A 10,779-nucleotide genomic window follows, 5' to 3' on the forward strand; every position below is an offset into this window, starting at 1 on the left:
TCGTGACTAACAGCCTACGGCAACTGCGAGAGTCAGGCTGTCTGTGATAAGGGATTGCTGAGGAAGAAGGGCTTGCAAGGTGATTATCAGAAGCCATGGCCCCTCACCTTGGCTTTGCCCTCTTTATATGCAGGTGAAGCAGAGGGTAAGCTAAAAGTTACCTGAAGCCTCAGAATTCTTCTCCATTTACAGACAGCACTGCTACCCCAGCCTGAAATTAAAAAAAAAACAAACAAACCCAGCACATATACTCAGGCAAGCACATCAGGAATTTAAAAGATCTTCCAGGGATGATGTGAGACACCTTGATTTATAAAAATAACAGTGACAGAGAGACCGTGTGGCATAGTGGTTGGTCTGGGAATCCAGCTCTGCCACTGACTGGCTTTGCAACTTTGGGGAAGTTTCTTTTTTTTTTTTATTTGCTTTTTTTTTTTAATTGAGATGGAGTCTTGCTCTGTTGCCCAGGCTGGAGTACAGTGGCATGATCTCGGCTTACTGCAAACTCCACCTCCCAGGTTCAAGCGATTCTCCTGCCTCAGCCTCCTGAGTAGCTGGGATTACAGGTGCCCACCACCACACCTGGCTAATTTTTGTATTTTTAGTAGAGACAGGGTTTCACCATGTTGGCCAGGCTGGTCTCAAACTCCTGACCTCAGGTGATCCACCCGCCTTGGCCTCCCAAAGTGCTGGGATTATAGGCATGAGCCACTGAGCCCAGCCAACTTTGGGCAAGTTTCTTAACCTTCCCAAGCCTCAGTTCCCCCATCCATAAAATGGGGATGATAGTAGTTCCTATGTCAGAGAGTTGGGGTGAGGAGGAAATGAGATGCTTGCAAATACCTGGCCCCTAACAAAGCCCACAATAACGTTTAACTATTATTTGCAAAAGTGAGTCGCTCTTGCCTCCCAGGGAGGCTGGGGTAATACTTGTCAAGGGTGGGTGGGCTGATTCAGTGGTACTACATTCATGTTGTCTTGTCTGTATGGTAGAAACATCAAGTCCCACTCCTAACCTCTCAGAAGAAAGTGAGTAAATGAAGACCCTAGAGTTACACCAGAGAAAACCTGTCAATTCCCACAACCTTCCCTTTGCCCTGCACCCTTTCCCATCCCCCAACGTACACTTGACCCCTCTCTAAAGTGGCTGAATTCTACAATACTCTTGGGAGAAAGTCAAGTTCTTAGCTATGACATTGGTCTTTTTCCTCCCTTTTGTTAAAAAAAAAAATGATGAGAAATGTTCCTTTCTTGCATTCCTGCACCATCTCCTCTTTCTCTTCCTCAATTTCTTAGGAACGAAATCACCCGAGATATAAATAAAATGTTCTAAATAAAGCTCTGCCCAACTGCAGCGTAAGACATGTCTGTGTACGTTTGTGACTGTCAGCCAAAATAAGTTAACCTCCGATGGAAGTCATTTTCGTGTAATTAATTATTCTTGTCTCAGCTGAAAGAGACAGGTGCATTATTGGTGTACTTTGGCAGAACTTCTGGATGAACTTAAGAAGGCTGCACTTCAAACACAACAAACAACTGGAGTGCAGCTATGGCTTTTGTTCTGATATTGTTTCTTGACTTGGAACCTTTATTTCTCAATTACTGCAAATTGAAAAAAAAATGAAAACAAGAGAACTGACATCAAAGGCATTCTGAAGTACAGGAGGTACATGATGTGCCAATTAAGCAACAGGAATGCCGTCTATTCTGCAGCAGCTGATGTTTTCATTCTCCCACTCAGAAAAGGGGTTTAGGTTGTTTGGGGTTTTACAGAAAAGCCACTTGTGATTGAGTAAGTCTGTTATTAGCAGGAGTTTTCTTTGTGTCATGGAGGTCAAAGCCCTGGCATGTTAACATTTTTGGACAAGAAAGAAACATAGCAGGATGAAAGAGGGCATGGCCAGGTGAATTTGCAGCTTGTTGAATGAAACTGTTCAAATAACGACTATTATGGAGTTGAGGGTCTCTAGTGGAATGCTTTAGGGCTCTTTCCTTAGCCTTCTGAAACTATTTGAGGCTGACCAAAGGGGGAAATGCCAGGAAGCTGAAGGAACAGTAACTACTGGGTGACAGAATTAGATCAAACAACTCCAAAGACTGGTATGATGGGCCTATTGAACCAGCTGTTTTCCAAAATAAATGTTTTAGAAAATAGCTGTTTTCCATTACTTTTAATGGCAAAAACTGCAATTACTTTTGCACCAACCTAATAAATTCTTGCCAAAACAAACAAACAAAAAAGCCCAAAACCAAAACCTATAGCATATGAAGAATTAATTTGAAAGCTACCTTACAATCTTACCCTTTCTAAGACATTTGGTGTTAATTGCTCTTATAAGCAGCATGGAATTACATTTTAAATCCAATTTGATATTTAGCAGGTGAGTTTGACCCAATCGCATTTATTGTAATTACTGTATTGGGATTTAATTCTATCATCTTATTTTGTATTTTTCTATTGCTATGTTTGTCTCCCTCTCTTTTTTTTCTATGAATTGATGAAATTTTTTTATTCTCATTTTTTTCTTCTACTGTTTTGGAAATGACAGCTTATCTTTCTGTTCTTTCATCACTACCTGTACATTTTTTAAAAATAGGTAGTTTGTGGCCCTAAGAAGGATAAGACATCAGTTTGAAAAGAGACCCTATCAGAGTAGCGTGAATTCTGCTAAAATTGAAGTAGGAACAAACATCAAGTTTATGATGAACTTTGGGTGAAACAATGGTGAAATCATTAATACTTTACAAAAAGTTTATGGCAACAATGCCACAAGGAAATCAGAAGTTTACAAATGAATAAGTTGTTTTAAGAAGGGATAAGATGATGTTGAAGATAAAGCTTGTACCAGCAGACCACCCGCATCAATTTATGAGAAAAAAATTAATTTTGTTGATGTCCTCATTGAAGAGGACCAAAGAGTAACAGCAGAAACAATAGCCCACACCTTAGATATCTCACTTGGTTCAGCTTACAAAATTCTGACTGAAGAATCAAAGTTTATCAAACTTTCCACTTCATGGATACCAAACTGTTGCACCCAGATAAGCTACGGACAAGGACAGAGCTTTCAATGGAAATTTTGAACAAGTGGGATCAAGATCCTGAAGCACGTCTTCAAAGAAGATGAAACACGGCTTCACCAGCAAAATCCTGAAGGCAAAGCACAATCAAAGCAATGGCTACCAAGAGGGGGAAGTGGTCCTGTCCAAGCAAAAGCAAGAGTGAACCACTTAGCAAAGGTCATGGCACCAGCTTTTTGGGATGCTGAAGGCATTTTGCTTGTTGACTTTCTGGAGGGCTAGATTACAACAGCATCTGCTTATTGTGAGGGTGTTTTGACAAAGTTAGCCAACTTTAGCAAAAAAGCTCCCAGGAAAGCTTTATCAGAAAGTCTGTCTCCACCACGACACTGCTTCTGCTCATTCCTCTCATCAAACAAGAGCGATCTTGTGAGAGTTTTGATGGAAAATTACTAGGCATCCACCTTACAGTCCTGATTTGGCTCATTCTGACTTCTTTTGTTTCGTACTCTAAAAATCTTGAAAGGGTACCCATTTTTTTTTCAGTTAATAATATTAAAAATACTGCATTGACATGGGTAAATTCCCAGGATCCTCAGTTCTTTAGGAATGGACTACACATCATCACCTACAAACATGTCTTGAACTTGATGGAGCTTGTGTTGAGAAATAAAGTTTATATTTCTTCTTTTTTTTTGAGACGGAGTCTCGCTCTGTCGCCCAGGCTGGAGTGCAGTGGCGCAATCTCGGCTCACTGCAAGCTCCGCCTCCCCGGTTCACGCCATTCTCCTGCCTCAGCCTCTCCGAGTAGCTGGGACTACAGGCGCCCGCCACCACGCCCAGCTAATTTTTTGTATTTTTAGTAGAGAGGGGGTTTCACCGTGGTCTTGATCTCCTGACCTCCTGACCTCGTGATCCGCCCGCCTCAGCCTCCCAAAGTGCTTGGATTACAAGCGTGAGCCACCGCGCCTGGCCTAAAGTTTATATTTCTTATTTTTATCTTTTAATTTCATTTTCCCATAAAGTTTTTGAAGTTCCTTCATATTTTTGTTTTGTGCTCACATTGGAGCAATAACTCATCTGGATATAGGATTCTAGATTGACAATTGTTATTTCTCCACAGTTTGGTGTTTTCTGGCATCTAATAATGAGATGTCTGCCTAATTGTCTTTGCTTTGTGAGTAATCAATATATTCTCCCTGGCAGCTCTGAACCTCTTCCTGTCTATCGCTAGTAATCTGTAGTTTCACTAACATTGTCTACTTGCGAGTTTATTTGTATTTATCTTGCTTGGCACAAGAAGCAAAATTTCTAACTAAGGACTTCATATGTTTTCACAAAAATAAACTTGACAGATAGAAAGACAACTTGTTCTTGGACAAGATGACTCAATACCATATAGATGTCAATTCTCCTCAAGTTACTATGGACATTTAATATAATCCCTAAAGGCCAGGTGCAGTGGCTCACGCCTGTAATCCCAACACTTTGGGAGGCCAAGGTAGGCAGATCACCTGAGGTTAGGAGTTTGAGACCAGCCTAGCCAACATGGAGAAACCTCATCTCTACTAAAAGTACAAAAATTAGCCAGGCATGGTGGTGGGTGCCTGTGATCCCAGGTGCTTAGGAGGCTGAGGCAGGGGAATTGCTTGAACCCAGGAGGCAGAGGTTGCAGTGAGCCGAGATCACACCATTGCACTCCAGCCTGGGCAACAAGAGTGAGACTCTGTCTCAAAAAAAAAAAAAAAAAAAAAAATCCATAAAAATGCCAAGTTTTTTTTTTTTTTACTGGAGTTAGACAACTTGGTTTGAATGTTCAAATGGAAAAATAAACATGCAAAAATAGAAAGCCATTTAAAAAGGGCAATAAAGATTGACTAGCTTTCCAGATAGTAAAATATATTACATAGCCTCTATACTAAGAGTGTAGTCCTAGTACCTAAATAGAAAGACCAATGGAACAAAATAGAAAATCCAGATATAGGCACAAGGACATATGAAAATTTAGTATGTGATAAAAGTGACATCTCAAATCACTGGGGAAAAGATAGATTTTTTTAAATAAATGATTTTGTAATACAGATTTGAAAAAAAGATAAAATCAAATTCATTGCTCAAACTGTAAACTAGAGTAAATTCAAAATGGATTAAAAGTTTAAATGTAAATAATAAAACTACACAGCTGCTTTTTAAGTTATGGATGAATTCATTTGTAATCTGGATATGCAGAAATCTGTTTTAACTATGATGAAAAATCCAGATGCAATAATTTAAAACATTGATAAATTCTATTGCATGAAAAATATACCATGTTCATGGTTTAAAACATTAATGTAAGCAAAGTAAAAAACAAAGGAATAAGAAATGAGAAACTGGGGAACATAATTATAACCTATACTACAGATAAGGAGCTAAAAACCTTAATACATAAAAAACATTTATTTATTTATTATTTATTTATTTACTTATTTATTTATCGAGACAGGATCTCACTCTCTCACCCAGGCTGAAGTGCAGTGGTGCAATCATGTCTCACTGCAGCCTCGACCTCCCTGTGCTCAGGTGATTCTCCCACCTCAGCCTCCAAAGTAGCTGGGACTACAGGTGTGTACCACTATCCCCAGCTAATTTTTTGTATTTTTTGTAGACAGACTTTTGGCATTGATACGGTTTGGGTCTGTGTCCCCGCCCAAATCTCATGTCAAATTGGAATTCCCAATGTTGGAGATGGGGCCTGGTGGGAGGTGATTAAATCATGGTTGAAAATTTACCCTTTGGTGCTGTTCTTGCGATAGTGAGTGAGTTATTGAGAGATCTGGTTGTCTAAAAGTGCGTGGTACCTCCCCGATCTCTCTCTTCCTCCTGCTCCAGCCATGTATGAAATGCCTGCTTCTACTTAACCTTCTGCCATGACTGTAAGTTTCCTGAGGCCTCCCCAGCTATGCTTCCTGTCACAGTGGCAACCATGAACCAATTAAATCTATTTTATTTATAAATTACTCACTCTCAGGTATTTCTTTATAGCAGTGCGAGAATGGACTAATACAGCCATCTTGCCTAGGCTAGTATCAAACTCCTGGGCTCAAGCAATCTGCCCACCTCAGCCTCCCAAAGTGCTAGGATTATAGGTGTGAGCCACTATGCCCTGGCCATAAAAAGCTTTTTAAAATGGAGGGATAAAAGGCCACAGACAATTAAAAAATGAGCAAAAGACAGAAACATATAGTTTATAAAAATCAATATACAATTGTCCTTTTAGACATATAAAAAGATGTCAACTTTACTCTTTTTTTTTTTTTTTTTTTTTTTGAGACGGAGTCTCGCTTTTTCACCCAGGCTGGAGTGCAGTGGCTCAATCTCGGCTCACTGCAAGCTCCGCCTCCCGAGTTCACGCCATTCTCCTGCCTCAGCCTCTCCAAGTAGCTGGGACTACAGGCGCCCACCACCACGCCCAGCTAATTTTTTGTATTTTTAGTAGAGACGGGGTTTCACCGTGGTCTCGATCTCCTGACCTCGTGATCCGCCTGCCTCGGCCTCCCAAAGTGCTGGGATTACAAGCGTGAGCCACCGCGCCCGGCCGTCAACTTTACTCTTAAGGGAAATAGAAATTAAAACTAGTTTACACTGTATTTCCATTTCTTACCTTTCGTTTCGGCAAAAATTCAAAACCTTGATATTTTGTTGGGGAGAATGCTGTTTAAGCCCTTGTGCACGTTGCTGGTAGGGGTACAAAATGTATAAACCCTATAGCAGGGAATCTGGCAATAGCCAACCAACTACAAAACCTTTTCTCTTTGATTCATCAATCCTACATTTAGGAATTCACCCTGAAGATACACCTCCACAAATATGAAGCAAAATGTGAATAAGCCAGCTGTCACACCCTTATTTCTAATAGCAAAATACTGGAAACAACCTAAACGCCTATTCATACGAGAAAGATTGAATAAATTATGATGAATATACACAATAGAATACTATGAAAAAACAATGAGGAATCTCTAAGAACTCTGCTGAAATGATTTCCAGGATCCATTGTTAAGTGAAGAAAGCAAAATGCAAAAGAATATTATAATATGCTAGACTGTGTGTGTGTGTGTATATGTGTATATTTATTTGATTTTTCTTCTGAAATGGAACACAGGAAAGATAAAGCAGAAATTAATGAAGGCAATTATCCATGAGGTTTAAGGGACTGGAGTGGAAGTGATAGGAATAGAAATGAGACTCCTCTGAGTACAACTTTTATAGTTGGGTTAATATCTACCATATTTATAACTGTTTTCTATTCATAACCCTGCTCTTTTTTTCTTAATTTCTTTCTATCTTTTTCTTTTCTTTTCTTTTTGGATTTCCCTTCTTTTTATGTCTTCTCTGGTTTTAAGTGAGCATTTTATATGATTCAATTTTCTCTTAGAGCATTTCAATTATATTTCTTTTAGGAAATATTTTAGTGTTTGCAGCATACATTTACAACTAATTAAAGACCACTTTCAAATAATATTATACTGTTTCATAGGTAGTGCAGGTACCTTAAAATGGAGTACTCCCAATTTCTTGTTCACAACCTTTGTAATATTGTTGTCATACATTTCATTTATCCATAAGTTATAATCATCCAATACAATATTGCTGTTGTTTTTAACAAAGTTATATATTAGATCAATTAAGAATAAGACAAATAAATGATTTTTTATTTTATCTTCATTTGTTTGTTTTCTAATGCTCGTTCTTTTTTCACGTAGATCTGAATTTCTGACCTATATTACTTTCCTTCTCTCTGAAGAACTTATTTTTAGATTTCTTATAAAGCAGGTCTACTGGTGACAAATTCCATCAGTTTTTGTTTTTCTGAGAAAGAAGGTCTTCTTCACTTTTAAAGGTTAATTTTGCTGGATAGAGAATTACAGATTGGTGTATTTTTTTTCTTATTTTACTCCACTCTCATTTTGCTTGTATAGTTTCTAAAGGGAAGTCTGACATAATTCTTATCCTTGTTTCTCTTCAGGTAAGGTGTTTTCTTCTTCTGACTTCTTTCAAGCTGTTCTCTTTGTTTTCTAGTTTGAATATGACATGCTTAAAGGTTTTTTATTTGTTTGTTTATTTTGTTGTTGTAGTTATTTGTCCTCCCTGATGTTCTCTGAAGTTACTGAAACTGTGGTTTAGTGTCTCTTGTTTATTTTGGAGAACTCTCATGCATTCATATTTCAAATGTTTTGTCTATTCCTTTCTATGTTTACTCTCCTTCTGGTAATCCCATTACATGTATTTACACCTTTTGTAATTAACCCATCATTCTTAAACATTCTGCTCTTTTTTTTTTTTTCATTCTCCTGTTTTCTCTTCACGTTCCAGTTTGGGAAGTTTCTCTTGACATTTTTCAAGCTCGCTGATTATTTTCATAGCCACATCCAGTTTACTGATGAACCCATTAAAAATTATTTATTTCTGACACAATGTTTTTAATTTCTAGCATTTCTTTTAGATTCTATATTAGCATGTTCCTATCTCTGTTTACAATCACCATGTGTTGTTGCCTGTCATTCACTTTTTTCCATTAAATCCTTTAGCATACTAATTGTAGTTATATTAAATGCCCAGCTTGACGATTTCAATGTCTATGAGTCTGGTTCTGATGCTTGCTTTGTCTCTTCAGACTGTGTTTTATTGTGCTTTTTAGCATGCCTGCAATTTTTTGTTGAAAGTCAAATATGATGTATTAGGTAATAGGAACTGAGGTAAATAGGCCTTTAATTTGAGGTTTTATGCTTATCTGGATGGGAGTTAGGCTGTATTTAATGTTTGCTGTAGCTGTAGCTGTAGGTGTCAGAGGCTTCCTTGTTTTTTTCTCCCCAGTTGTCTTTGTGTTTCCCTAGAAAGATTATTTTTAAATAGAGTCTGTGTCTTGAAGCTGTATCAGTTGTAATCCATTATTATTATCCTGGAACCCTGTTGATGTGATGGTAAGATACTGAGGAGGGAAGACAGTCTATAATCTTATGATTAAATATTAGAGTTTTTTTTTTAAAGCAAAACACTGCTGAAAGAAATAATAGATAACACAAACAAATGGAAACACATCCCATGCTCATGGATGGGAAGAATCAATGTTGTGAAAATGACCATACTACCCAAAGCAATCTACAGATTCAATGCAGTTCCCATCAAAATACCATCATCATTTTTCACAGAACTAGAAAAAACAATCCTAAAATTCATATGGAACAAAAAACAAGCCCACATAGCCAAAGAAATTCTAAGCAAAAAGAACAAATCTGGAGGCATCACATCACCAGGCTTCAAATTATACTACAAGGCTATAGTTACCAAAACAGCATGGTACTGGTATAAAAATAGGCACCCAGACAAATGGAACAGGTTAGAGAATCCATAAGTAAAGCCAAATGCTTAGAGGTAACTGATCTTCAACAAAGCACACAAAAACATAAATTGGGGAAAGGACACCACCTATTCAATAAATGCTGCTGGGAAAATTGGCAAGCCACATGTAGAAGAATGAAAATGGATCCCCATCTATTACCTTATACAATAATCAACTCAGGATGGATGAAAGACTGAACTATAAGGCCTGAAACCATAACAACTCTAGAAGATAACATTGGAAAAAGTCTTTTGGACATTGGTCTAGGCAAAGAATTCATGACTGAGCCCCCAAAAGCAAATTCAACTAAAACAAACAAACAAAAACGAATAAATGGAACATAATTAAGCTAAAAAATCTTTTGCACAGCAAAAGCTATAGTCAGCAGAACAGATAACCCACAGAGTAAGAGAGAATATTTGCAAACATGAATTTAACAAAGGACTAGTATTTAGAATCTACAAAGTACTCAATTCAGCAAGAAAAAACAAATAATCCTATCAAAAAGTGGGTAAATGTCATGAATAGACATTTCTCAAAAGAAGATATGCAAACAGCCAACAAACATATGACAAAATGCTCAGCATCACTAATCATCAGGAAAATGCAAATTAAAACCACGGTGAGATAGCATGTTACTCTTACAAGAATGGCCATAATTAAAAAGTCAAAAAACAATAGATGTTGTCATGAATGTGGTGAAAAGGGAACAATTTTATACTGCAGGTGGTCATGTAAATTAGTACAACCACTGTGGAAAACAGTATGGAGATTCCTTAAAGAACTAAACGTAGATCTACCATTCAATCCAGCAATCCCACTGGGTATCTACTCAAAGGAGAGAAAGTCACTATAAGAAAAAGACACAAGCACACACGTTTATAGCAGCACATTCACAATTGCAAAGATATGAAACCAACCTAAGTGCCCACTGATCAATGAGTGGATAAAGAAAATGTGGTACATATACACCATGGAATATTAGCCATAAAGAGGAATGAAATAATGTCTTTTGCAGCAATTGGGGTAGAGCTAGAGGCCATTATTCTAAGTGAAGCAACCCAGAAATGGAAAACCATATTTCATATTCTCACTTATAAGTGGGAGCTAAGTTATGAGGATGCAAAGACATACAGAGTCATATAATAGACCTTGGTTGGGGGAGAGGTTGGGAGAAGAGGTGAAGGATAAAAGACTACATATTGGGTACAGTGTACACTGCTTGGGTGACAGGTGCACTAAAATATCAGAATTTGCCACTATAGAACTCATCCATGTAATAAAAAACCACCTGTATCCCAAAAACTAAAAAAATTGAAATAAAAAAATAATTTAAAAAATCAGAGTTTTTTGTTTTGTTTTGTTTTGTTTTTTAG

The sequence above is a fragment of the Symphalangus syndactylus genome, chromosome 9 (genome assembly GCF_028878055.3).
Source record: "Symphalangus syndactylus isolate Jambi chromosome 9, NHGRI_mSymSyn1-v2.1_pri, whole genome shotgun sequence".
NCBI lineage: Eukaryota > Metazoa > Chordata > Mammalia > Primates > Hylobatidae > Symphalangus > Symphalangus syndactylus.